Source organism: Triturus cristatus, chromosome 11 (assembly GCF_964204655.1).
Source record: "Triturus cristatus chromosome 11, aTriCri1.1, whole genome shotgun sequence".
Lineage (NCBI taxonomy): Eukaryota > Metazoa > Chordata > Amphibia > Caudata > Salamandridae > Triturus > Triturus cristatus.
Window position 1 is genome coordinate 1,158,652,010 of NC_140594.1, and position 25,491 is coordinate 1,158,677,500.

General features: G+C 54.2%; 1 protein-coding gene across 1 annotated transcript in view; it reads left to right on the plus strand.

Moving 5' to 3' along the window:
- LOC146788633 (putative cation-transporting ATPase 13A4) overlaps positions 1–25,491 on the plus strand; it is a 235,098-nt gene that overhangs the window by 111,531 nt on the left and 98,076 nt on the right. The gene's annotated exons all lie outside the window — the stretch shown is intronic.

Consider the following 25,491-nt stretch of genomic DNA (forward strand, 5'->3'; position numbering starts at 1 on the left):
AGTATGAGGCAGCACAAAGTGACATAAGGCAGCACACACCGACCTGTGGCAGCACACACATTTCCTGTGGCAGCACACACTCCCCTAAGGCAGCACACACTCACCTAAAGCAGCAGAAACTCAACTGAGGCAGCACACACTAGTCTGAGGCTGCACAAAGTGACCTAAGGCAACACACACTGACCTGAGGCAGCACACACATTTCCTGTGGCAGCACACACTCACCTGAGGCAGCACACACTCACCTGAGGCAACAGACACTGACCTGAGGCAGCCCGCACTCACCTGAGGCAGCAGACACATTTCCTGTGGCAGCACACACTCACCTGAGGCAGCACACACTCACCTGAGGCAACAGACACTGACCTGAGGCAGCCCACACTCACCTGAGGCAGCAGACACTGACCTGAGGCAGCACATATTAATCTGAGGCAGCACACTCTCAACTGAGGCAGCATACACTCGTCTGAGGCAGCACACACTCACCTGAGGCAGCAGACACTCAACTGAGGCAGCACACACTAGTCTGAGGCAGCCCACACTAGTCTGAGGCACCACACACTTGTCTGAGGCAGCACAAAGTGACCTAAGGCAACAGACATTGACCTGAGACAGCACACACATTTCCTGTGGCATCACACACTCACCTGAGGCAGTAAACACTCACCACTCACCTGATGCAGCAGACACTGACTTGAGGTAGCACACGCTAGTCTGAGGCATCACAAAGTGACCTAAGGCAACATACACTTGTTAAATGGTAGCGGCAGTTTCAGTCGATAACCTTTCAAGTATTTGCCCGGCGGTAATCGCCTCTCATACCACTCGATAATTTACCAATGAAAGAGGCAGGCGCCGGAGACTGGAAGGCAGGAAACAAAGTTTTATTCCGTCGGAGCAGAACACATCAGATCAGACAGCAAGGTATCGTCACGAGGTGCTCTAACTGCATCTCTGAGACCTGGTCTCTTATACACCGGTTTATTGCTTTATTACACATAGTACATCCTTGAGATTTCCTTGATGCATGAGAGAACATCCCCTGAAGCCCCGGCTCAGATCCGATCCCACACATAGCTACAGTAGGAGTTCCCGCAGTAGGAGATGGCTATCGCGCAGCGGGGAATTCCGCCAATTCCCGGGGGTGTGTGCAACCGGCCGGGTCTCAGGGGGTAGGGGCTTTGATCTACTGTAATCCCTTTGATGTGGGGTGTTTCCCTTACAGTAGGGGCAATAAACTGCATCTACTGCATCCGCAGGGCTAGGTGATGGCCTGGGACCAGTTCGGACAATGGGGCGCAGAGGAAGGAGGTTATCAAAGGAGCGGCATGACCATGTGTGGGATGTCGGTCGGATGTGGTTCCGTAGCAGGGTCGCGCAGAAGGAGAGGGTTTATGGCCCGTGTATGAGAGAGCGGGGGCGGCCGGCGCGCGGGGGGATGTTCGCAGCGCCAGGGGAAAGCGCTGGCGATCGAGAATGAGCGGGGAGGGAGTGGGGTGCCTAAAATGGCGGCCGTGCATTCGCTGTGCGTGGCGCTGGGGAGAGGCAAGATGGCGCAGATAATGTTCAGTTTGCAAGCTAAATTTCCACAGTCCTCCCTTTTAACATATCTCGCCAGCTTGCCTGGCCGTCATTTATCTTCGTTAACCTTCAGCTATAATATCGTTAATGTCTTTCGTACATTCCTTAAAGATACAGAGTTTTTAGGGCAGGCAGGAGTAATCTGACATATTTGCTTATAGTTACTTACAGGTGATAAAGTAGGCGAGGAGGTAGTACATACAGAGTTACAGTATAGTCGTGTACATGGCTGGTGTTGTATGAATGTTACTATACAAAGTTACATTTTCTTAACTTCTCAGTGTACAGTCGGAAGTGATTGATGCAACATCATGAAAACTTGATAAGAAGATAGTTAATATAAAAAGGTGGTTGGGAGAGGATTTTCAACTTTGACATGGGTTCTTCTTTCCAGTGTCCTTTTTTATAAAGAGCCATCACTGGTAAGCTCTTATTGTTGTTCTTCTTTCGTTGGCACTGTTGAGCACCGGCGGTGGAGCTAAGGTCCAGCTCAAATCCAATTTCTCACGTTGCAGGGTGTGATCATTCACTGTTCTCTGATCACAGCCCTGTTCCTTAACACAGTTCACCATAGGTACTTTGAGACAGGGTACCTGCTTTTTGTTCTTCTGTGGGTAGGTCAGATTCATAATCCATATAAAAGATGGAGAGAGAGAGAGAAGGGTGTGACGTGCTTCGGGACGCCGAGGGAAGAGGGGGTGGAGTGGGATCGGATCAAAAATGTGGACCAAGGGGAGCAGAATCTTCCAGCACTGGGCCCATCAATCGGGCCCGACGGGTTGAGACTTCAGGCACGCTGGTCGGTGAGCAGGGGGCCTCGATGTAGCCCTTCGCGCTTATCATCCTGAAAATGGTGTCTCGTCTCACGCCCTTTTTGCTTCGTAGCTTCCCCCTTGGTCGATGTCGTAGATGTTCCATGGTCTGCAGCCAGGCTGTGCGTCACGTCCGACCCCTCCCTTCCGATGGCCGCAGGTTATCTTTAAATGGGTACAAGAAACAAAAATCTTAGAGAGTTGGCAGGGAAGACATTTACATACTTCATCCTCTCTCCCAACCACCGAGTAGTTGCGGACATGTTTTTATCGGTTGCTGCATGATTGGTGTCTTTTAACTCTGATGTTAGTGTGTGCGTTACTAATCTATTAATCATTGCTGTGGTGCAAGTTTCTGTGGGTGTCCCTGTCCATTGTCTGGCCCCCTAGGTGCCGATTCCTGTGCCCGATACTGGTTGCAGGAAGCCTGACATCTGTCAACCTTCTAGTCTATTAAAAATTCGAACCGGCTTCTCCGGCAGAGGCTCGTTCGTCTCAACACAAGTTTTGTTATTACATATTTCCTTCCGAGGACTGCTAAGTTTATAAAAAGAAAGTGCGAGGTGCTACTGTCACGTGTTCACGAGTATCCATTTCGGGGAGGAACATAAGCTAAGCATTATTTTTGCTGGCGACAATAGATAACCCTTTATCAGTTTAGGCGATGCATTATTAGTGAATGAGGTCATCTGCTGTTTCGTTCAAAATACTCTGAGGCGGCTAGTATAGGGCTGGGGTTATCTTGGGAGAACGGGGTGCTTTAGACATTCTATTTCGGGGTAATTGGGCGGGGGTAATTCTGGGCGGTGGAGATGGTGTTGTTAAAGCTCTGAAAAACGGAAACCACTGACATATAGTCCCCGTGATGAGGGCCAAATTGGGAGACTTCAGTCGTCTTACCTGTCCTTTCTTTTCTCAGCCAATTAAGCTCAATATTTGTAGAAAGGAGAGGTAGTAACGTGGCAAAGTACGGTCGTTTTGTTTCAGTCAATTTGTTCGAACACCACCGTGCTCCAGGCCAATTATACACTTACCGAGGAGGTATGTGTCGTTAATTTATTCAAACAGAAAAGAGGGTAAGAAGGCTTTTTAGTGAGGGAGGGAGTGAGAGAGAGAGAGAGAGAGAGAGAGAGAGAGAGAGAGGGAGAGAGAGAGAGAGAGAGAGAGCGAGAGAGAGAGAGAGAGAGAGAGAGAGAGAGAGAGAGAGAGAGAGAGAGAGAGAGAGAGAGAGAGAGAGAGAGAGAGAGAGAGAGAGAGAGAGAGAGAGAGAGAGCGAGAGAGAGAGAGAGGTGTGCATCAAGTAGGCTATTTGGCATACATACGACACAAAACGAGAGAGAGACATGGGTAAGATAATAGGCCACTTGGTGCACACACAACATGGAGTAGCATGGGTCTGTTCCATGTAAGAAAACACAAGCGGGGAAAAGACATAAATTCGGTGATCACGTACACACAAATGCCAGATAGGGTGTGACAGTACATGCATCAAGCGCAGAAACTTAAGATGGAGACTCAGGGCTACGTTGAGCATCGGGACCTCTCCTTTCCCGTCCTCCTTTCCTATGCATGCTGCGTACTTTCAGTATTTTGTAGTTTGTCCTAGGGGGTGTCGGACCCTTTTATTCTCCTCCCTTTGATCGACGGGCGAGCACTTCAATCATACAGTGACGCCTTCTTCAAGTGACCTAAGCATGAGATGCACACACATTCATACCGTGTAATCATAGCACACACGCACAATCATGCCATACAGTTTCTCATGTTCTCAATGGTGGTCTGCACTTCACGCACTATCTCACAACGTTTGTCTAAATTTTCCCTCATATTGAACTCGGTACGGTCCATGTCCACTTCATTCTTCAGTCGGAGCTTCGTCGTGACCTATAGAGGGGAAAAAGAGGGGAGGGGATGTGCAGCATTCAAAGTACCCCAGCGCGCGCAGACACGAAAAAGTTCTACTTACCACGTACCAGGCTAGTCGCAGGAATGGGTGATACCACAGACCTATTATTCTTTTTGTCCGAGACAAAGATGCTCTAATTTATTTCATTTCCTAAATTCGCGTTCCCTTGTCATACATGCATTTCTCAATCGGTCGTGTATTAAGGTGCAAGATACCATACCTTGCGTTCGGCATATACCCTGAGCTATGGTTGACCATTGTTTAACAACTCTTGGAAAAGATAGATGTGATGGGTACAAATTCCGTTAATCAAAAAGATTCAGGCAAATGGGGACTGCATTATCTGTTTTCTATTGCTTGGGAGTAACAATCATTTATTCAAATGAAGAAATCTTTATCAACCTATGTGATTAGTCATGGCACTGATTCCGTAATTCTTTCAAGAGACCCTTTATTTAAAACAATGTCAGCATACAAGATACGGGCCTACAAACGTTCAGGCCGGCCACGTGGTGGGAGGCGTCGAGTGTCATGAGCAACGCTACTACGGCATAAAATCGGTTCCCTTCCCGCCCCTCCCCGACCATCATGTGTGGAAGCATCGCATATATATATATATATATATATATATATATATATATATATCTTTTTAACACAAATGTCACGTGACTGGGACGCCACAAGGGTTTGTAGGCCTCTCCTACATCGGCGCCATCTTGGGGCGAGGTCGGGCCAGAGTACAGTCTAAGTCTTTCCATGAATTAGCTGTTGGACCAGAATCCCTTTCAGTAGTTCGAGAACTTTCGTTAGCGTCAACTTTGCGTCAGCATGGCGTCACTGCGACCCCGTAGAAATGCCATGGTTCGTTCTTGGGGCGGGGCAGCAGGCGGGTTCTTCCGCCGACGCTTCGAACCAGTCTTTCTCACTGCACCAAGCGGAGGCAAGGTGGCTGCCGTCCGGGGCAAAGAGCAATGGCGGCGGTTTTGTCCTTACCGGAAGTCCGCGGGAGTCGAGTGTCAAATGACTCCAGCCGATTCTGCAAGGCTGAGGGGAGCATTTTGTCAAGGGTGGGGCCCACGCCCAAGCAGACAAGCTTTCGAGTAGGCCTGGGCGGTAAATTCCGTTCCGTTCGCGGAATTTGCGGAATTTGGGTAATTTCGCGTTCCGCGGAGAACGCGAAATTGGCCAAAAATCTGCGTTCCGCGACTTCGCGAAATTTTTTGCTTGTTCGCGTTCTCAATATGCGTGTTCGCGAGATATTTCACCCCGAGCACGCAAACAGCGATCGCGAACAGGAAAAAAGTATCGCGAACAAGCAATTCCGCGTGTTCGCGGAATTTCTGCGTGTTCGCGGAGATTTTTTACCGTTTCGCGGAGATTTGCGTAACGCGATTTCGCAAATTCCGCCCACCCCTACTTTCGAGTCCAGAATTGTCTCACGGTGGGCTTTAGGCCTGGATCCGGAGGAGCCGACCGCCGGAGTTCAAGGGCAGCAGTAGCAGCAGCTCTTCGGTACAGCCACCGGAGAGGAGCCAGCAGCAGTAACAGCGGCAGTTCGGATGGTACTGCCACCGGGGTGATTCCAGTAGCAGTGACGACAGCAGTTTGGATGGTATCACCACCGGGGTGGGTCCCCGATTTCTTGGCTGCGGGGGCCCACTCCTCACGTCGGGAGCTAGTGGCGATCCTGGTGAACCCGTGCTTGGGCGGTTGTCCGGTGGTCGCGTGCAGCGGCAGGGTGCAGCTCAGCTGGCCGGTGAGTCAAAGACGGTTGGGGTGCCCTCATCTGCTGGCGAGCCTCCACCTGGGGAGGTGGGGGAGGCCCGTCCGCGTCGCTTCCCCCCGCCAGGGCACCCTCCATTATTGAAGGAAGAAGAGAATGGGAAGATCCGCACAGCGTGCCAGGGTGAAATTCAGCAGGCCGATGAAAAAGATGGCTGGGGTGCCCTCATCTGCTGGTGAGCCTCCACTTGGGGAGGTGGGGGAGGCCCGTCCGCGTCGCCTCCCCCCGCCAGGGCATCAGCCCTTATTGAAGAAAGAAGAAAGAAAGCGGGTAGGCCCGCACAGCGTGGCGGACTCCGCCTTGGTGTTGCCAGAACTTCGGTGCTTCGTATAGCCTCCGGCCTATTCGCACAGTCGTCCGCCACTGATGTCAATGGATTTTTGCATGGCTTTTATAGCCCAAAGCCGACTAAAAGAACCGCCCAAAACAGGCCAATGTTGCAATTTCGAGGAAGGAGAGGCGAGGACGGTGTCACGTGGACGTTAAGGCTTTGGGATGGAGGTTGCAGCAGACTGTCATGTAAATAGTTGTTTTAAAACGTGTTTTAACCTGTTTACCCTGTTGGTGTGTTTGTTATATCTTATAAGTTATTAAAATGTTATAACTATACTACTTCGTTGGAGTGTTTGTACATATTTGCAATCTGATGACGAGCACAAGGAGGTTACTGTGCAATCGGAAAAATAACATAGCCCAATTGCGCGATCTAGCCCTAGTTTGGTGACGTCGATGGTGGGTGTCAGCAGGCTTCCGTTTGTGCGGGATTTTTGTCATGCTTATTGGGCGGGGTGGGCAGTAGGGCAGACATGTTTAGGTAGGCGAGAGTAATGGAGTCGGGCTACCTCGTGGCTGTCTCGACCGTGAGCTTGGCTCCTTCCCTTGGTTTCATATGTCCCACAAAGGGCTAACTCCTAGCATTACTTTAGTTTTTGTAAGGTCAAAAAGGATCCTACCAGTGCCTTTACTATTTTGTCGATTCCTGTTCGTTCATCCTTCGTTAGTCGATTCATTCTGGTGGACTCTTTCTTTCTCATCTCTGGGTCGTCTAACGTTATAGCCGACGTTGGGTTCAGTACAAGAGGCTCAGCCGGCACGTAGGCCGTGAGGACCGAGGCCCCTGTACTGCTTTCGCTCGTGTTTGGGGGTGGTGGGTGTTGCACTACTGACTGGGAGGGTGCATATGGAGGGGGCATGTAAATGATCGGGGGACCTAACAGTAATTCGTCATTCGTTCGCTGCTTAGAGGATAACTCAGGGTAGAGCAAAGAAGGGGTCCTAACAGCGTACTGGCCTGATGTTTCGGGCTCCTGTCTTAGTTTAGTTTCCCTTCTCTCCTTTATTTCTTCTTCTAACTTTCTAGCGGCAAGGTGGGCTGCCTTTCGTAATTCCTTTTCTGCTTTTACTTCTTCCCTCTTTTTCCGTTGCGTTGCTTCTTTGCACCACATGCCGATACTGTCAAGCATAGTAGGCGTCGTCTTATTGCTACGCAGAGCTACTTCTAGCGCTTCTATCTTATGGTCGTCGAAGGATCCCATCAGTGGCCACTGACTCTCGGGGTCCTTCTTTGTATATTTATGCCATAGCTTGGTATAAGCTACGGCGACTAGTCCATATTTAGTGAACATGTCCTTATTAGGGGTGCCCTCCAGTGGAGCCGGATGGTTCACCTCTAATAAGCGGTCCGGGCAGAACCAACTACCAATCAGTGGGGAGAAGATAGGCATGACGGGTTTCAACGGGGACAAAAGTCAGCACTACCTATCTTTTCACTGCTTGCAAAGACTAGACAGAATATCTCTATTCCTCGTTATTTGTAAGCAGAGAATACCTCCGAATAACCAATATCGAACAACTAGTGTTCGGACAATCAATCAATCAATCAATCAATGGGAGATAAAGATAGGCATGACGGGTTTCAACGGGGACAAAAGTCAGCATTACCTACCCTTCACTATTTGCAAAGACTAGACAGAATATTTCTATTCTACGTTATTTGCAAACAGAGAATATCTCAAAGAGCACTATTCTTCAAAACAATCAATGTTCGGACAATCAATCAGTGGGGAGATAAAGATAGGCACGACGGGTTTCAACGGGGACAAAAGTCTGCGTTACCTACCCTTCACTATCTGCAAAGGGAGAGAGAGAGAGTATTTCTACTCCTCCCCGTTTGTAGACAGCGAATATCTCAAAGAGAACAATCAATGAGCACAATCAATGAGCAATACTAGTATTCCAAAGCTTCGGACAATCAATCAATTATTTCGCAATTTGTCGTGTATCACGACCTTACCCGGACCGCGTGGACAGTTTCTCGTCTTCCGCCTCCAGTGCCCGATCGTCCTCTACTCTCCGTATTTGCCGCGGCACTCCTGATGGTTCCCAGTCAGGACCGTAGATCACTCGAGAGAGGTCTGCTCGGAACCAGTGAAGTTCGGATGATCGGCTGCCAGACGAGGGTCTATTGGGCAGGAGCTCTCCCGATCGTTGCAGTCGTTCACTCTGTCGTCGGGATCTCTCCCACTGGATCCACGTGTCGCTGATGGGCCCCACGTTTGGGACGCCAATTGTTAAATGGTAGCGGCAGTTTCAGTCGATAACCTTTCAAGTATTTGCCCGGCGGTAATCGCCTCTCATACCACTCGATAATTTACCAATGAAAGAGGCAGGCGCCGGAGACTGGAAGGCAGGAAACAAAGTTTTATTCCGTCGGAGCAGAACACATCAGATCAGACAGCAAGGTATCGTCACGAGGTGCTCTAACTGCATCTCTGAGACCTGGTCTCTTATACACCGGTTTATTGCTTTATTACACATAGTACATCCTTGAGATTTCCTTGATGCATGAGAGAACATCCCCTGAAGCCCCGGCTCAGATCCGATCCCACACATAGCTACAGTAGGAGTTCCCGCAGTAGGAGATGGCTATCGCGCAGCGGGGAATTCCGCCAATTCCCGGGGGTGTGTGCAACCGGCCGGGTCTCAGGGGGTAGGGGCTTTGATCTACTGTAATCCCTTTGATGTGGGGTGTTTCCCTTACAGTAGGGGCAATAAACTGCATCCGCAGGGCTAGGTGATGGCCTGGCACCAGTTCGGACAATGGGGCGCAGAGGAAGGAGGTTATCAAAGGAGCGGCATGACCATGTATGGGATGTCGGTCGGATGTGGTTCCGTAGCAGGGTCGCGCAGAAGGAGAGGGTTTATGGCCCGTGTATGAGAGAGCGGGGGCGGCCGGCGCGCGGGGGGATGTTCGCAGCGCCAGGGGAAAGCGCTGGCGATCGAGAATGAGCGGGGAGGGAGTGGGGTGCCTAAAATGGCGGCCGTGCATTCGCTGTGCGTGGCGCTGGGGAGAGGCAAGATGGCGCAGATAATGTTCAGTTTGCAAGCTAAATTTCCACACACTGACCTGAGGCAGCACACACATTTCCTGTGGCAGCACACACTCGCCTAAGGCAGCACACACTCACCTGAGGCAGCACACACATTTCCTGTGGTAGCACACACATTTCCTATGGCAGCACACACTCACCTGTGGCAGCAGACACTGACTTGAGGCAGCACACACTCAACTAAGACAATAGACACTGACCACAGGCAGCACACACATTTCCTGTGGCAGCACACACTCACCTGGGCAGCACACACTCACCTGAGGCAGCAGACACTGACTTGAGGCAGCACACACTCACCTGAGGCAACAGACACTGACCTGAGGCAGCACACACTAGTATGAGGCAGCACACACATTTACTGTGGCAGCACACACTCATCTGAGGCAGCACACAGTAGTCTGAGGCAGCACACACATTTCCTGTGGCAGCACACACTCACTTGAGGCAGCACACACTAGTCTGAGGTAGCACACATATTTCCTTTGGCAGCACACACTCACCTGAGGCAACACACACTGACCTGAGGCAGAACACACATTTCCTTTGGCAGCACACACTCACCTGAGGCAACACACACTGACCTGAGGCAGAACACACATTTCCTGTGGCAGCACACACTCACCTGAGGCAGCAGACACTGACCTGAGGCAGCACACACTAGTCTGAGGCAGCACACACATTTCCTGTGGCAGCACACACTTACCTGAGGCAGCACACACTCACCTGAGGCAGAACACACTAGTCTGATGCAGCACACACTCAACTGAGGCAGCACACACTCAATTGAGGCAGCACACACCAGTCTAAGGCAGCACACACTCAACTGAGGCAGCACACACTAGTCTGAGGCAGCACACACTAGTCTGAGGCAACACACACTAGTCTGAGGCAACACACACTAGTCTGAGGCAACACACACTAGTCTGAGGCAGCACAAAGTGACCTAAGGCAGCACACACTGACCTGTGACAGCACACTCTGACCTGAGGCAGCAGACACTGACATGAGGCAGCACACACTCACCTGAGGCAGCAGATACTGGCCTGAGGTAGCACACATTGACCTGAGGTAGCACAAACTCTCCTGAGGCAGCACAAACTCACCTGAGGCAGCACACACTCACCTGAGGTAGCACACACTGACACGAGGCAGCAGACACTGACCTGAGGTAGCACACACTGACATGAGGCAGCATACACTCACCTGAGGTAGCACACGCTCACCTGAGGCAGCACAAACTAACCTGAGGCAACACAAACTCACCTGAGGCAGCATACACTCACCTGAGGTAGCACAAACTCTCCTGAGGCAGCACAAAATCACCTGAGGCAGCACACACTCACCTGAGGTAGCACACACTGACATGAGGTAGCAGACACTGACCTGAGGTAGCACACACTGACCTGAGGCAGCATACACTCACCTGAGGTAGCACACACTAACCTGAGGCAGCACAAACTCACCTGAGGCAGCACAAACTCACCTGAGGCAGCATACACTCACCTGAGGTAGCACACACTGACATGAGGCAGCATACACTCACCTGAGGTAGCACACACTAACCTGAGGCAGCACAAACTCACCTGAGGCAGCACAAACTCACCTGAGGCAGCATACACTCACCTGAAGTAGCACACACTCACCTGAATGAGGTTCCCTCACGTTAGGCTTGAAGACTGCCTTATTTGAGGCAGCACTCGCTGACCTGAGGCAATGTCCCCAGACCTGAAAATTCAATTAATTTAGAAGCCCATTGCAGCTGGGCTCCCCTCTACAGCTCAACAACAACTGGAGCTTCTTTCATATGCACGAGACTTGTGTATTTCAAGGTACATAAAAGTGGGGTGAGAAGAGGCCCATGCAGGTATGAGGCCGCGTGGGTGGGGTTGGCAGGTGGGGCTGGCATTTTAGAAGAGGCTAATGCATGCGTGCACCTATCTGGGTGGTGTTGGTGGGTGGGGCTGGGATTTTAATTGAGACAGAAATGATATAGTGATAAAAAGATGGTCATCCGAAGGTAGTGTCAGCTGATCGGGAAACACAATACCCAAGTTCTTGGTCTATGGTTCAGAAAAAACATATCCCCAAAATATAAAATAATTGGTTTAACATTCCCTGGCAGTTGTTGTGCTTGTAGCTTTCAAGGTTTCAAGGTCTCATGTTCTCTTGACTGCTGTTGTTGGACTTGGCCCTTCTGGCAGGTTCACCCCTAGAATTTTTTTGCATTATCCTAGCCTTTTTCTTGTGTTGTACTAGTGGTTTTAGGCCTCTAGGCGCTTGCACACTGTGTCCCAGTGGAAAGCGTGTGCGCTCTGGGTTACATTGAGTGAGACTGACCTGCCCTCCCATAGGAATGCATGGGGGATCTGAGTGACCATGTTAGTTCCTGATGCGTGGGGAGTGCAGGGCCGAGTTTGGTATGTGCGGACTCGTGTGATGAAATGCTGCGCGATGATGTGTGCGGCGTCAATGTACCTAGTGTGGAAGTGCCACTTCTAGAAGTGGGCATTTCTGTGTGCAGTGTGAGATGAGTGCCTTGTCTGGCGATTGGCTGCCTGAGGTCATGTGATGGGCTAGGGAATCCCCAGGGTCAGGAGGAGTCACCCAGTGGTGAATGGGGAGATCAGCAGCCAGATGGGTGGGAGGAGTACACCTGGGACCTGAATAAGGCTGGGCTTTCCCCACACAATGCTGGCTCCCCCCCCTGTGGTGCGACTGATGACTCTGGCCTGTTCTGTGAATAGGGAGAGGGACTGAGCAAAACAAAGTGCTCAGGAACCAGTTGCATCTGGTTCGCCCCTTCCATGCACCTTTGGAGACAAAGGAACCTGTGTATAAAAAGGGGCTGTGACCCCATGTAAAATGTTCTTGTGCTTAACTTGAAACGACCACGGGCGTGCTGCTGCTGGGGCCCAGGTGAAGGCTTGCCTCCCTGGGCCCTGCCCAGCCCCTGGGTGCCTGATGGACTTTGTGGGACCTTTTGTTTCTGTTTCCTGGATCTATCAAGGACTTTGTGTGGTCCTGAACATAGCGCCTGGAGAGCGCTTTATCCTAATTTCCCCCAGAGAGAGGAGCTGGGGCTGTGCAGCATCGCGCTGCTGAGAGCGAGAGAGAGGGAATCCCCAGCGTAGGGATTCCCCCATGATGTGTGCCTTGCGGGTGCCCACCCCGCTTATTTGGTTGCTTTGGGTGCGCAGGTGCCCACCCTGCGTCTTCGTTTTGGTTTCCTGATCAGTACGGGTGCCTACCCCGCTTATTTAATTAGTTGTATGCGCGGGGGCCCACCCCGCGACTTTGCCGTATTTGTGGTGCGCGGGTGCCCACCCCGCGACTTCAGCCTTGATGGCGGCAGGTGCCCGCCCCGCCGTGTACTTTCGATTGCGAGGGAGCCTACCCCTCTTGCCGCTGAAGAAAAGTCACCGCCGCGTCCCGCGGCAAATCCGGAAGTCAGGCAGGCCCGCCCGTGACGTGGGCGGGGCCTGCAACCAAGCCGGAAGAGGCCGGCGTGAGTTCATGGCGCGGGACTCCCATGCTCGAGGGAGAGCCCCGCGTCGCACAGACAGCGAAGAAGAGAGTTTCCCCCGATGTGGAGAGCACGAGGGAGAACGGGAGCCCACCCCGCCTCCCAGAGATGGAAGAGGGAAGCCCCGCATCAAGCAGCTGTGAGACTGAGTCCCGGGTCCCAGGAGGGGGCCCGGGTGAAGGAGAGAGGTGACCGGAGCAGGCCGCCGAGTCCAGAGGAGATCCAGAACGGCGAGGTCACCTGACCCGGTGAGTAGAGGGGGGCTGCCTCCTTTGTTCATGGTGCCCACGAGGCACCCGGGCAGTCCTGTTTAGGATTCAGAGCGGCCCCGTATGGCAGTGGGCCGCTCCAACCGGGACATGTTATTTTAAGAGCCCCGTGGCTCCCACATGGGGCGCAGTTGTCTCGAGCCACAGATGGCTCCAACGCTATGGGGGCATGTTGAGTTTAAGAGCCCCGTGTGGCTCCTACGCTTAAGGGGACATTTGCTTCAAGAGCCCCGAGTGGCTCACACAGTGGGAATGTTATGTTACTGAGCGCCAGTGCGCTCCACTTTGCTTGGGGCATTATTTACTTTCTGAGCCTGCGTGGCTCCAACGAAGGGCACGTGTATGTTTACAGAGCCCAAGGGGGCTCCAGCGTGTTGGCAGGATGATTTCAGAAGCCAGTGTGCTCTAGGGGGACATGTTGTTTTAGAGCCTAGGTGGCTCCAACGTCTTGGACACTGTTTCAGGGGCCATTGAGAGCCCATGCCTCATTTTACTTCCCCAGTGTTGGAAAGGCGTTCGCCGGAGGGGGGTTCAATGCCCGTCTTGCCCACCCCTTTGACCCACCTCTCCCACGTAGGCCGAACTAGGCGCGCACACCCTGATATACACTACGAACAGAGTGACACCACACGTATTCTTTGTAGGACGATAGGTTCTTTTATCGATGATTTTCAAGGGATCTTTATGATCCAAGATGCACGTAGTACAGCAGTGGCACAAAGTACCATAAATCGGTCGTGGGGAATGGGGGTAGCGGGACAGTCTTTCAAGATAGTGTCTCTGCGAAATACCCTGCGGATAGCTCACAATCCTCGAGCTGGAGGGTGTCGATTCTCTGGGCGATCTCTTACCGAGTCGTCCTCAAGGGGAGCGCCGCGAGTCTCTCAGCAGGCACAGGTGGTCGGAGTTCGGGAGCCGCGATTCCGTCAGCAAGGCTCAGATGGTTCAATAGCTGGGGGCCGCGAGTCACTCAGCAGGCCCAGGTGGTTCAGTGCTCGGGAGCCGCGACCTCATCAGCAGGGCTCAGATGGTTCAATAGCAAGAGGCCGCGAGTCACTCAGCAGGCCCAGGTGGTTCAGTGCTCGGGAGCCGCGACCTCGTCAGCAGGGCTCAGATGGTTCAATAGCAAGAGGCCGCGAGTCACTCAGCAGGCCCAGGTGACTTCAGCGTTCAGGAGCCGCGACAGCGTCAGCCGGCTCGGATGGTTCCAGGTCTTCTCTACCTTCGTTTCTCCGGCACCCCTTGTTATACTCCGCTTGCTCTTTGAAGTCCGGGGTCCTCGCAGAGGGGGGACTGGGGTGACGGAGGGGGTTCGGCGGGATTTCCTGCCGCTCACTTCTTTGGTCTTCTCAGGTGGGTCTGGGAGGGACCCCAGACGCTCGGCAGGGGAGGCGCCTGCTCCCCAGGGGCCTGGTGGCCGATCGAGTCTTCCCGGGGAAGGCGACCCGAGGTGTGACTGGGCTGGCGCCTTTGGGTCTGGCTCGAGGGTTCCCGCTCCCTCGGTCGGACATGCATGGTAGGGTGTCGAGTCTGTCAGGGCTCTGGCCGGCCCTCGGATCTGGGTGGCTGGGGCGGCCGGAGTCGGAGATGTTGTGTCTTGAGGGTGGTTGCAGGTTGGCTGGATGATTGGGAGGGCAACGCCGGGAGGCCGGTCTCACACGCGTCCCCCCAGCTGAAAGGCGTGGAGAACTACCCATCCACTGGGAGATTCTCCTCGCCGAAGCGGAAGAACCGGGACAGGCCGTCGGCGTTGGCATGATCCGCCCCGGGGCGATGTTCGACAGTGAAATCCATCCCTTGGAGAGAGATGGACCATCGTAGTAGCTTGGGGTTCTCCCCCCTCATCTGCATTAGCCACCGCAAGGGCCGGTGGTCCGTCTGTACTCGGAAATGGGTTCCGAACAAGTAGGACCGTAGTTTCTTGAGGGCCCAGACTACGGCAAAGGTCTCTCGTTCTATAGTACTCCAACGCTGCTCTCGCGGCAGCAGCCTTCGGCTGATGAAGGCTATGGGCTGATCGATGCCCTTGTCGTCGAACTGCGAGAGGACGGCCCCGATGCCGTGTTCAGATGCGTCGGTCTGGACCACAAACTCTTGGGAGTAGTCGGGGGCCTTGAGTACGGGGGCGGTGCACATGGCGGTTTTCAAGGCGTTGAACGCCTGCTGGCACGGGGTGGTCCACTGCACCTTCTTCGGAAGCTTTTTGGAGGTCAACTCCGTGAGGGGCCCCGCGATACTACCATAGTTTTTAATGAACCTCCGGTAGCACCCTGTAAGGCCCAGGAAGGCCCAGACCTCCGTCTGCGTGGTGGGGGGCTCCCAGGACTTGATGGTGTCGATCTTCGGTTGGAGGGGGGCGACCTGGCCGCTGCCCACCTGATGCCCCAGGTAGACCACGGAGCCTTGCCTGAGCTGGCATTTGCTGGCTTTCACTGTTAGGCCGGCTTGGCGCAGGGCCATGAGTACTTGTCGGAGGTGCTGGAGATGCTCGTGCCATTGAGAGCTGAATACGGCGATGTCGTCAAGGTATGCTGCGCTGAACTCCTCGAGTCCGGCCAGGACCTTGTTCACCAACCGCTGGAACGTGGCCGGGGCGTTCTTCATCCCGAACGGCATGACCCTGAAGCGGTAGTGGCCATCTGGTGTGGAGAAGGCAGAGCGTTCCTTCGCTCCCTCCGTGAGAGCAATCTGCCAGTATCCGCAGGTCAGGTCGAAAGTGCTGAGGAACCGGGCGGCCCCCAGGCGGTCGATGAGCTCGTCGGCGCGGGGGATAGGGTGAGCGTCTGCTCGGGTGACCGCATTGAGCCCCCGGTAGTCCACACCCAGCAACCAGCCTTCCAAAGCCTTAGTGGCACAATCGACAAAGTCAGCCCAATCCTGAGACTGAATTTTCTGGGTGTCCCGGAACAGCACCCGGTACTGTTCCGTGGTTAAGCCGAACCCATCAATCAGTGTGTTCTTCAGGACTTGGTAGTTGTTAGCATCCTCAGCTCTTGTAGTGAGGAGCTTGTCCCTTCCTTTACCTTCAAAGGAAAGCCACAGTATAGCTGCCCACTGACTTGGGGGGACGCACTGGACAGTGCAGGCCCTCTCCAAGGCAGTTATCCATTTGTGGATGTCGTCCCCTTGTTTAAAGGGGGGCACTATTTTACTCAGGTGTCTAGTGTCTATACCCCTCTCTTTCTCTCTATTGAGAATGCTGCCACCAGTGGGATCTAACCCACTTAATTTCTGCTCTCGGGCCAAGGCAAGTCTTTCTTTGGCGAGGGCAAGTTCTTCCCGCTCGATCCTCAGATTGACCTCCCGCATCTTCGCTTCATGCTCCCTCCTCTGAGGGGAAGTCATTCCTCTCTGAGAAGATGCCTGAGAGACATGTGTATGAACCGATCTGCCAGAGCCTCTGGAGAGAGACCTAGCTCGTCCGTTCCCAAGGTTAAGCCTGCTTGAGCGTGGGCCCGGGGCTCCCCCAGTTCCATTCTCATGCCTGCTTAAGTTGGTCCTTGTAAGCCTGCCGACTACCACTGGACCTTTGTCTGCCTCGTCTCCCGATAACTCGTCCTCGTCCTCCTCCTCTGTGTGGAGGTCGAGGTCTGGGTCACCGAGGGTTCCCTCTAAGGGAGGCATGTTCCCATCTGCACTGGGGGGACCTGGGTTAGAGGACCTCCTAGCATCGTACGCCTCTAAGAGACCTATCAGTATTGCGATGGTAGGGTTAGAACCCTGGTTTAGCTTCCTGGAGGCACACAGTTGTCTCATCTCCTTGAAGCTAAGAGTTGCATATCGTGACACGACCTGTGGAGGGTCACTGACCACTAAGGGAGTCCCTGCAGACTCTCCGTGGACCGACATGCTTTTCTAGTGAGGTGTAAGTGTTGCACCTACCTACACTATGGGTTTACCTACTGATCCCTTGCTAAGAGTTATAGTCAGGGTGTGCTAAGCCCTGTTACACTACAACAGCCGGTTCAGTAGAACTCGGAGTATTGTAAGTTAAGTTATATGTACCTGGGTACTTATGTGATCTTTCACTGCGATATTCTTAGGATACGTGTGTGGTAAAACAACAGCAAGCTCAAATCCCAACCGCTGCTCACCAATGTGAGAAGTTGGCCTGATATGTAGTGCTCACTATTCTAGTGATCACTGTGTATCATTCCAAACGACCCTTATTGATGATTGGTTGTAAGTCAACCTTATAGACCAGCTATCCTAGTAGCGTGGATACGAGCAGTCTTAGGCTAAACTCTAGAGGGCGTGTTAAGCCAGCTGTTTACCATCACGTATACCCCTTGAACACCAAGTGAAAGGACACCACACAAGTTGTTATGAAAATAAAAGGATATTTATTTATAACAAGACTACCCTGGCTCTTTATGAGTCAGGGAGCTAAGCACACTACAAAACTCTTAGGAAAATACTTCAGTTGCACAATTTACACAAATGCCCGAGGGGCACGAGAAACCATCTACACTAACAGTGAAATGCGAATGGTTAGAGTCTGGAGGTACTGATTCCGGAGTGTTCCGATCAGTGGGACTAAACGAAAAAGGAACTGGACACTTGTAGAGCGAACCTGCGATGGAGCACCGAGATGCTCGAGTTACCTAGCCCGGAGGCTGCGGCTGCGTGAAGTTCGGCAAGATGTCGGGAGTCCTCGTGTAGTCTCAGGAGCCTGAAAGAAGAAGTTGCTGGCAGGCGACCAGTGACGATGTTCAGAGCGATCCAAGCCTGGATCGGTGATGAAGGAAACCTGAAAGCAGAGGGGACTCAGTTCTCAACCGCTAGCCAGCGATCGTGTGGGTACCAGGGGGGTACCGGCTGAAGTCACCTCGACCAGGTGAGTGGGTGATGTCGGACTCGGCTGTTCCTCGGACCAGGAGGCGCGGCGGCGACCAGGATGGAGGGCGAGCTGTCCCACGAAGGTGTCTGCTGTCGATGATGCTGGGCCCAGGAAGGGGCAGCGGATCTTGGCAGTGGCAACCCAAGCGGGGGAGTCAAGATGGCGTCGGGAGTGGACCAGGAGGGTCCGTGGTACTCCTCTGTTGAAGGGGAGCAAGAGCCAGTCTGGAGCAACCAGACCGGTGATGCAAATAATCTTGGAGCGTCGTGAAGAGGGCCACAAGCCGGTCGGCAAGTGGTCGGACAACGCTGGGAACAGCAAGAAGCGGAAGGGCCCCCACGCAGATCTCGTGGATGCTGGGGAGACAGACTTCGATGCTGGAGCTGCTCAGGTTTTAGGGCTTCTCAAACCCTAGGTGCACTCACTCGAGGGTCCCTCGTTGGGCGTGCTAGATAAGCGTCGTGCAGGTTCTGAAGATAGCCGGTCCCGCAGGTCTCGTCACACCTACGACTCTCAGCTGGGCTGATGAGGTAGGTAAAAGGTCAGAGATGGCAGGGAACTCGGGTCTCGTCGAGCTGGGCAGTCTTGATCCGTAGGAGACGTACAGCAAACCGCAAGCGCTTAGGTGGTGCCTGCTGGTGCAGGGTGGCTACTCCTTAGCCACAAGGGAGAGTCTTCAGAAATAGTCAAGAGTTCCTTTCGTGGAAAGTGGTTCGTGATTCGGAGTTATCCGATTATCTGATTATCCAATTTGGGAAGGGGACTCGCTCCTACCTTTATTCTAAGAAAAGGGGCTGGCCCGTGACTAGGTTCTACCTATGGGTGGAGCCAGGAGGGGGGTGGTTACACCCCTATCCTTTGTCCGGCTTCGCGCCAGCTCAGGGGCTGGTGTGCCCCCGAAACTGGTTTGAGCCGGGCTATGCACAGTGAGCACCGGGGTGCCACTTGCAATCACCTTCCTTTCAGCCCTGCCTACCTGGGATACACAAATCCTGTCTGGGATGGTGCTAACACCGCCCTCGACAGGAAACCCTTTGTCCAAGCTCCCCTTGCTGGAAGGTCCCCCAGCAGCAGGAGGTCAGACTTGTGTCTGGTGGCAGCATCCATTTTGTGATGCTGAGGCTTGAGTCAACTTTAACCGGGGTTCAAGGTTACTTCCATGTCGTGTCCCTCTAAAAGGGGGGAATGCTAACCCCGTCGCCAGGACTGGCGAGGGGTTCGAATTCCCATTCGTATGACACCTTACTCGACATGTGTAGGTGATGTGATGCCAAAGTTAGCAAATAACCGCAAGGATTATAATGCATTAAAAGTAGTTGGCCCGCGTCACCATGGAACGGCTATTAGGACTTGGTTCCGCAAGCCGTCGACGGGCTCAGCTCGCGCCAGAGCACCGTCCCACATGATTCCCTGCACTCTGCCTTCAGGATTGATAAGGCCTGCTATAGGAGTGACTGATAGGAATCCATGTGTCCATTTTAGGGTTTAGGTGTAGGAATACTACACCTACAGCAACGGGTGATTACACCACGTGGCCCCAGCTGTCGTGCAGCCAGTTGTGTCAGATTTGGGTGGCCATTCCAGGGGTGGCATAATACATGCTTCAGCCCCTGGTAGGCCCTGGGTACACCGATGCCCTGGATACCTGTGGTATGCTGAGACAGGGACTGACAAGGCGGCCCAGTTCCAATTAGTGGATGCACCTAATGTACATGTGTGTTAATTTCGAGAGAGAACAGCTAGGCTGTGGGTCTGATTGGCAGGCCCACAGCCGGAGAAAGTCATAAACCAATGAAGCAAAAGCAAAAAATCTGGGTGATCATAGGATTGCAGACCCTACTCTCCTACAGGCGACCCCCGGGGAAGCCGCCTTCGGGACCAGGACCACCGGGCTGGCCCAGGGGCTGTCGGAGGGTTCGATTACTCCAAGGGTGAGCATCTTCTGTACCTCGGTCTTGATGCAGGTGCGGACCCGGTCAGGCACCCGGTAGGCTCGGTGTCTCACAGGCAGGCTGTCGCCGGTGTCCACGTCGTGGACACACCAGTCGGTGACCCTTGGAATGAGGGAGAAGAGGTCTGGGAATTGTCTGAGCAGCTGGCGGCAGTCGTCGGACTGTTGGGGAGTGAGGGTGGTTGAAAGTCTTACTCCCTCCACGGAGCCATCCAGGTCTTTAGCGCACAGGGGGTCAGGCAGGGGTTCGGTGTCTTCTTCCGCCCCATCATCGGTGGCCAGTAGCAAACTTAATTCCGTTCTCACAAAGTGGGGCTTGAGACGGTTCACGTGGAGGACCCGGAGGGGGTTCCGGGGGGACTGTACATCGACCAGGTACGTGACCTGGCTCTTCCGCTCGATCACCTTGAAGGGACCAGTCCATTTGTCTTGTAGGGCGCATGGCTTCACCGGGGCCATGACCCAAACCTGCTGGCCCGGCTGGAACTCGACCAAGGTTGCGTTCTGGTCATACCAGCGCTTCATTTCTTCTTGGCTGGCCTCGAGGTTAGCCTCTGCGAGTTCTCTGAACTTCCTCGTCTGGTTGCGGAGCGCCAGGATGTAGCGGAACACATCAGGGGGTGTCCCTCGGGGGCTTGTCTCCCAGCCCTCTTTGACCAGGCTCAGGGGCCCTCGGACAGGATGTCCGTATAGCAGTTCGAAGGGGCTGAACCCCAAAGACTTTTGGGGAACTTCTCGGTATGCGAACAGGAGGCAAGGGAGGAGGACGTCCCATTTCCGGCGCAGGGGCTCTTCGAGGCCCAGGATCATTCCCTTTAGGGTACGGTTGAAGCATTCCACTAGGCCGTTGCCCTGGGGGTGGTAGGGGGTCGTGAACTTATACGTGACTCCGCACTGCTGCCACAGGGACTTCATGTAGCGGGATATAAAGTTAGTGCCGCGATCACTCACAACCTCGCGGGGAAATCCGACACGGGAGAAGATCCCCATGAGAGCTCGGCCCACCACGGGAGCCGTCACGGTGCGGAGGGGGATGGCCTCGGGGTAGCGGGTGGCATGGTCCACCAGGACAAGGATGAATCTGTGGCCCTGGGCGGTCTTCGGATCCAGGGGTCCCACGATGTCGATGCCGACCCGCTCGAACGGGGTACTCACAACGGGGAACGGTTGTAAGGGAGCTTTGCGTTTTCCGCCACTCTTCCCACTGCCCTGGCACGTGAGGCAGGATTTGCAGTGTACTTCTACATTCGCTCGCATCTTGGGCCAATAGAAGTGGGTAACCAATCGCTGATATGTCTTGTCTTGGCCTAAGTGTCCTGCCAAGGGTACATCTTGGGCCAGGCCCAGGAGGAAGCTCCGGAAACGCAGGGGTACCACCAGTACCCGGGCTGCGCCTAGCTCGGCGGACTTTTGCTCGCTGTATAGGAGGCCATTGTCCCAATAGATCCAATGGGTTCCGGATCGGTCACCGTCGGCCTGGGCTTCGGCTTGTTGTCTGAGTCCCACGAGGGAGGGGCAAGTGGCCTGTTCCTGGCAGAATTCTTCCCGGGAGGGCCCCCCCTCACAGCGCCACTGGCCCATCTCGGGCAGTTCTCCGAGCTCGGTCAGGGCCTCCGGGGCGGAAGGTTCTGGCCCTTCTCCCGGGTTAGTGTCTTCTTCTCCCTCCGAAGGAGGGTTGTCCGCTTCTGGTAGAGTGTCCCGGCTCTCGGGGATAGTGTTCGGTAGGAGGGCCTCACTGCCCTCGGAGAGAGGCAATCGCGCGGTCATGGAGCGCGTGGTGGCGCAGACCCATTCTGGTAGGCCCATCATCTCCAGATGGGCTCTTCGTTCTACTTGCCCCCACGGGGAACTCTCCAGGTCGTTGCCCAGGAGGCAGTCTACGGGCTGCGATGTCCGGACTGCTACCTTCAGTTCTCCGGAGACCCCTCCCCACTCGAAGGGCACCAGCGCCATCTGGCAGAGGCTCTCAGAATTGTCGGAGGATACGACCAGACAGAGGGCACCGGTTAGGATCTGGTCTTCTGAAATTAGGCTGCGGTGGACCGCGGTGACACTCGCCCCGGTGTCGCGGAGGCCCTCGACTCGGTGGCCGTTGATGGTCACCTGCTGTCGGTATTTCTTTGTGTTGGCGGGCAAGGGTGTCCCGGGGACCATTTCTCGATCACCAAGGGAGACCAGGGCCATGGCCGCCGGTTCCCATTCTTCAGAGTCCTCCATCTCTTCCCCCAGAGCCACGGAGGCCATCTGCCGGGCCGGGGGGTTGGTCGTTGTGGTTCGCTGATACTGGGGACACTGGGGGTCATTGGCGTAGTGTCCGGGCCGTTGGCAGCGGAAGCAGGTGATCCTAGCTCGTGGACCTAGCCGTCCTGCGACTCTGGTGCTTGCTGGAGACGGGGCTGAACCCGCCGCTGGTGGGCTGCTGGGGGGGCTGGTTGAGGACCCCCCGGGGAAGTCTCTTGGTCGGCCGTGGTTCCCTCCGCCCCTCTGGCGGGGGGGGCCTTGACTGTGGCGGCCGTAGTCCCCCACGGGGCCTCGGGTGGCTCGGGTATTCACCCAACGATCAGCCTCAGCGGCCAGCTTCCGAGGGTCGGTGAGTTTGCTGTCCAGGAGATGCTGGCGCAGTTCTACAATGCAGTTGGCCGCTAAATGTTCCCAGGCAATCAGATCAAACAGTTCTTCGAAGGTGGAGACCTTGCTGCCCTTGATCCACCCGTCCAAGGCTCGGCTGTAAAAGTTCACGTATTCTACCCACGTGGTGCCCGGTATCTTCTTACAATCTCGGAACCGTTGTCGGTACATTTCGAGGGTGAGTCCATACCGGCCCACGAGGGCTTCCTTCATGTGGCTGTAGGAGTTCATGACCGTGGAGGGCAGATCTAGCAGGGTGTCTCTTCCTTCGCTTAAGAACCGGCCCCATAGGCCAGCCCCCCAATCCTTCTGCGGGACTCGGTGAGAGGTCATGGCGACTTCGTAGGCCTTAAACCACTGCTGGATATCGTCGTTCTTGTAATACTCTTTTACCACATCCTTGGGGATGTGGACTTTGGTTTCCCCGGTGGGAGCGGGCGGTGCATTCCCGGGTGGCTGTGACTTTTCGTTTTTAGCCCGCCACTCGATCTCCTTCAGGCTGCGTTCATTTTCTAGCTGGAGCTTCTTTTCGTCGTGCTCTCTTTGGCGTCTCTTCTCTTCGAGTTCCCCTTGTAGCCGTAACTGCTCGACGGCCAACTTTTTCTCTGCTAGTTTTATTTCTCCCTCGATTTTTAGTTTTGCCAGTTCAAGTTCGTGGTTGCGGCTTCTCTCTCGGTCTGCTAGCTCCTCGGGGGACAGGTTCCCCTCTGGCCCGTTGTTTCTCGCCGGGATGCTTTGTGGTTCATGGGCAGAGTCTCCTTCCGTTTGGGTCGGGGGCGCCCCCGTCTCGACCCAGGTTTTTAATACTTTCTGGAAGTCTTCCTTTGTGCTTAATCCGGTGGTAGCGATGCCAAGGTCTTTGCAAAACTGTTTTAATTCTCTATGTGTGTAATAGTCCAATTGATCCTCTCGGAACGGTGAGCTTATTTCGGTACCTGCGGCACCCAGGGAGGTTTCTCCTTCCATCTCTGTTTGGTAGTGTGTCAGTCGTTTACTGCACGCTCTCTTTCGGTGTCGGCTCGGATCCCGTCGTCTGCCAACAAATGTTGGAAAGGCGTTCGCCGGAGGGGGGTTCGATGCCCGTCTTGCCCACCCCTTTGACCCACCTCTCCCACGTAGGCCGAACTAGGCGCGCACACCCTGATATACACTACGAACAGAGTGACACCACACGTATTCTTTGTAGGACGATAGGTTCTTTTATCGATGATTTTCAAGGGATCTTTATGATCCAAGATGCACGTAGTACAGCAGTGGCACAAAGTACCACAAATCGGTCGTGGGGAATGGGGGTAGCGGGACAGTCTTTCAAGATAGTGTCTCTGCGAAATACCCTGCGGATAGCTCACAATCCTCGAGCTGGAGGGTGTCGATTCTCTGGGCGATCTCTTACCGAGTCGTCCTCAAGGGGAGCGCCGCGAGTCTCTCAGCAGGCACAGGTGGTCGGAGTTCGGGAGCCGCGATTCCGTCAGCAAGGCTCAGATGGTTCAATAGCTGGGGGCCGCGAGTCACTCAGCAGGCCCAGGTGGTTCAGTGCTCGGGAGCCGCGACCTCGTCAGCAGGGCTCAGATGGTTCAATAGCAAGAGGCCGCGAGTCACTCAGCAGGCCCAGGTGGTTCAGTGCTCGGGAGCCGCGACCTCGTCAGCAGGGCTCAGATGGTTCAATAGCAAGAGGCCGCGAGTCACTCAGCAGGCCCAGGTGACTTCAGCGTTCAGGAGCCGCGACAGCGTCAGCCAGCTCGGATGGTTCCAGGTCTTCTCTACCTTCGTTTCTCCGGCACCCCTTGTTATACTCCGCTTGCTCTTTGAAGTCCGGGGTCCTCGCAGAGGGGGGACTGGGGTGACGGAGGGGGTTCGGCGGGATTTCCTGCCGCTCACTTCTTTGGTCTTCTCAGGTGGGTCTGGGAGGGACCCCAGACGCTCGGCAGGGGAGGCGCCTGCTCCCCAGGGGCCTGGTGGCCGATCGAGTCTTCCCGGGGAAGGCGACCTGAGGTGTGACTGGGCTGGCGCCTTTGGGTCTGGCTCGAGGGTTCCCGCTCCCTCGGTCGGACATGCGTGGTAGGGTGTCGAGTCTGTCAGGGCTCTGGCCGGCCCTCGGATCTGGGTGGCTGGGGCGGCCGGAGTCGGAGATGTCGTGTCTTGAGGGTGGTTGCAGGTTGGCTGGATGATTGGGAGGGCAACGCCGGGAGGCCGGTCTCACACCCAGCTGTGCAGCACTTAGTGCCAGCTGCAGCGTTTAGGCCCTGTTCTTGTCCCCAGCTGCCCAGCAAGTAGTGGGCAGCTGCTACGTTTAGGTTCTGGCGCGACCTGGACCCTAATGCGATTGAGGTGTTATTGTGATGCATATATTAATGCTTATGGTGTTAGGAAATGTACTGTGTGTAGTATGTTTTGCGCACCCTGTGTTATACCTCTAAATGTGGTCATTTCTGCCTAGGAGGTTGTTTCACCTGTTTAGGTTGATGTTAGGGAGATTGTACTTCCCTGTGTGATGTACGCCCCTAGAGTATAGTTATACTTAGGTGGTTAGGTCTAATGCGTTAGACTAATGAGAAATTGCATAATGTGTTTATGCCCCTGTGATGGATGCAGGATAGGTTTTATACCTGATTCTAGTGTGATGACGCTGAGGTCATTATTGCGCCAGTAGTTACTGGTTGTGCTCTACAGTGATGATTTGTGTTACAGTTAGTATATGTTCTACATGTACAATTGGTGATTTGTGCTGATTCTGACAGTGGTCCATATGGCCCTGTCCCGTGTAAATAGTCCCTTGTAAATTCCGCCCAGTGCCAGTTGGCACAGT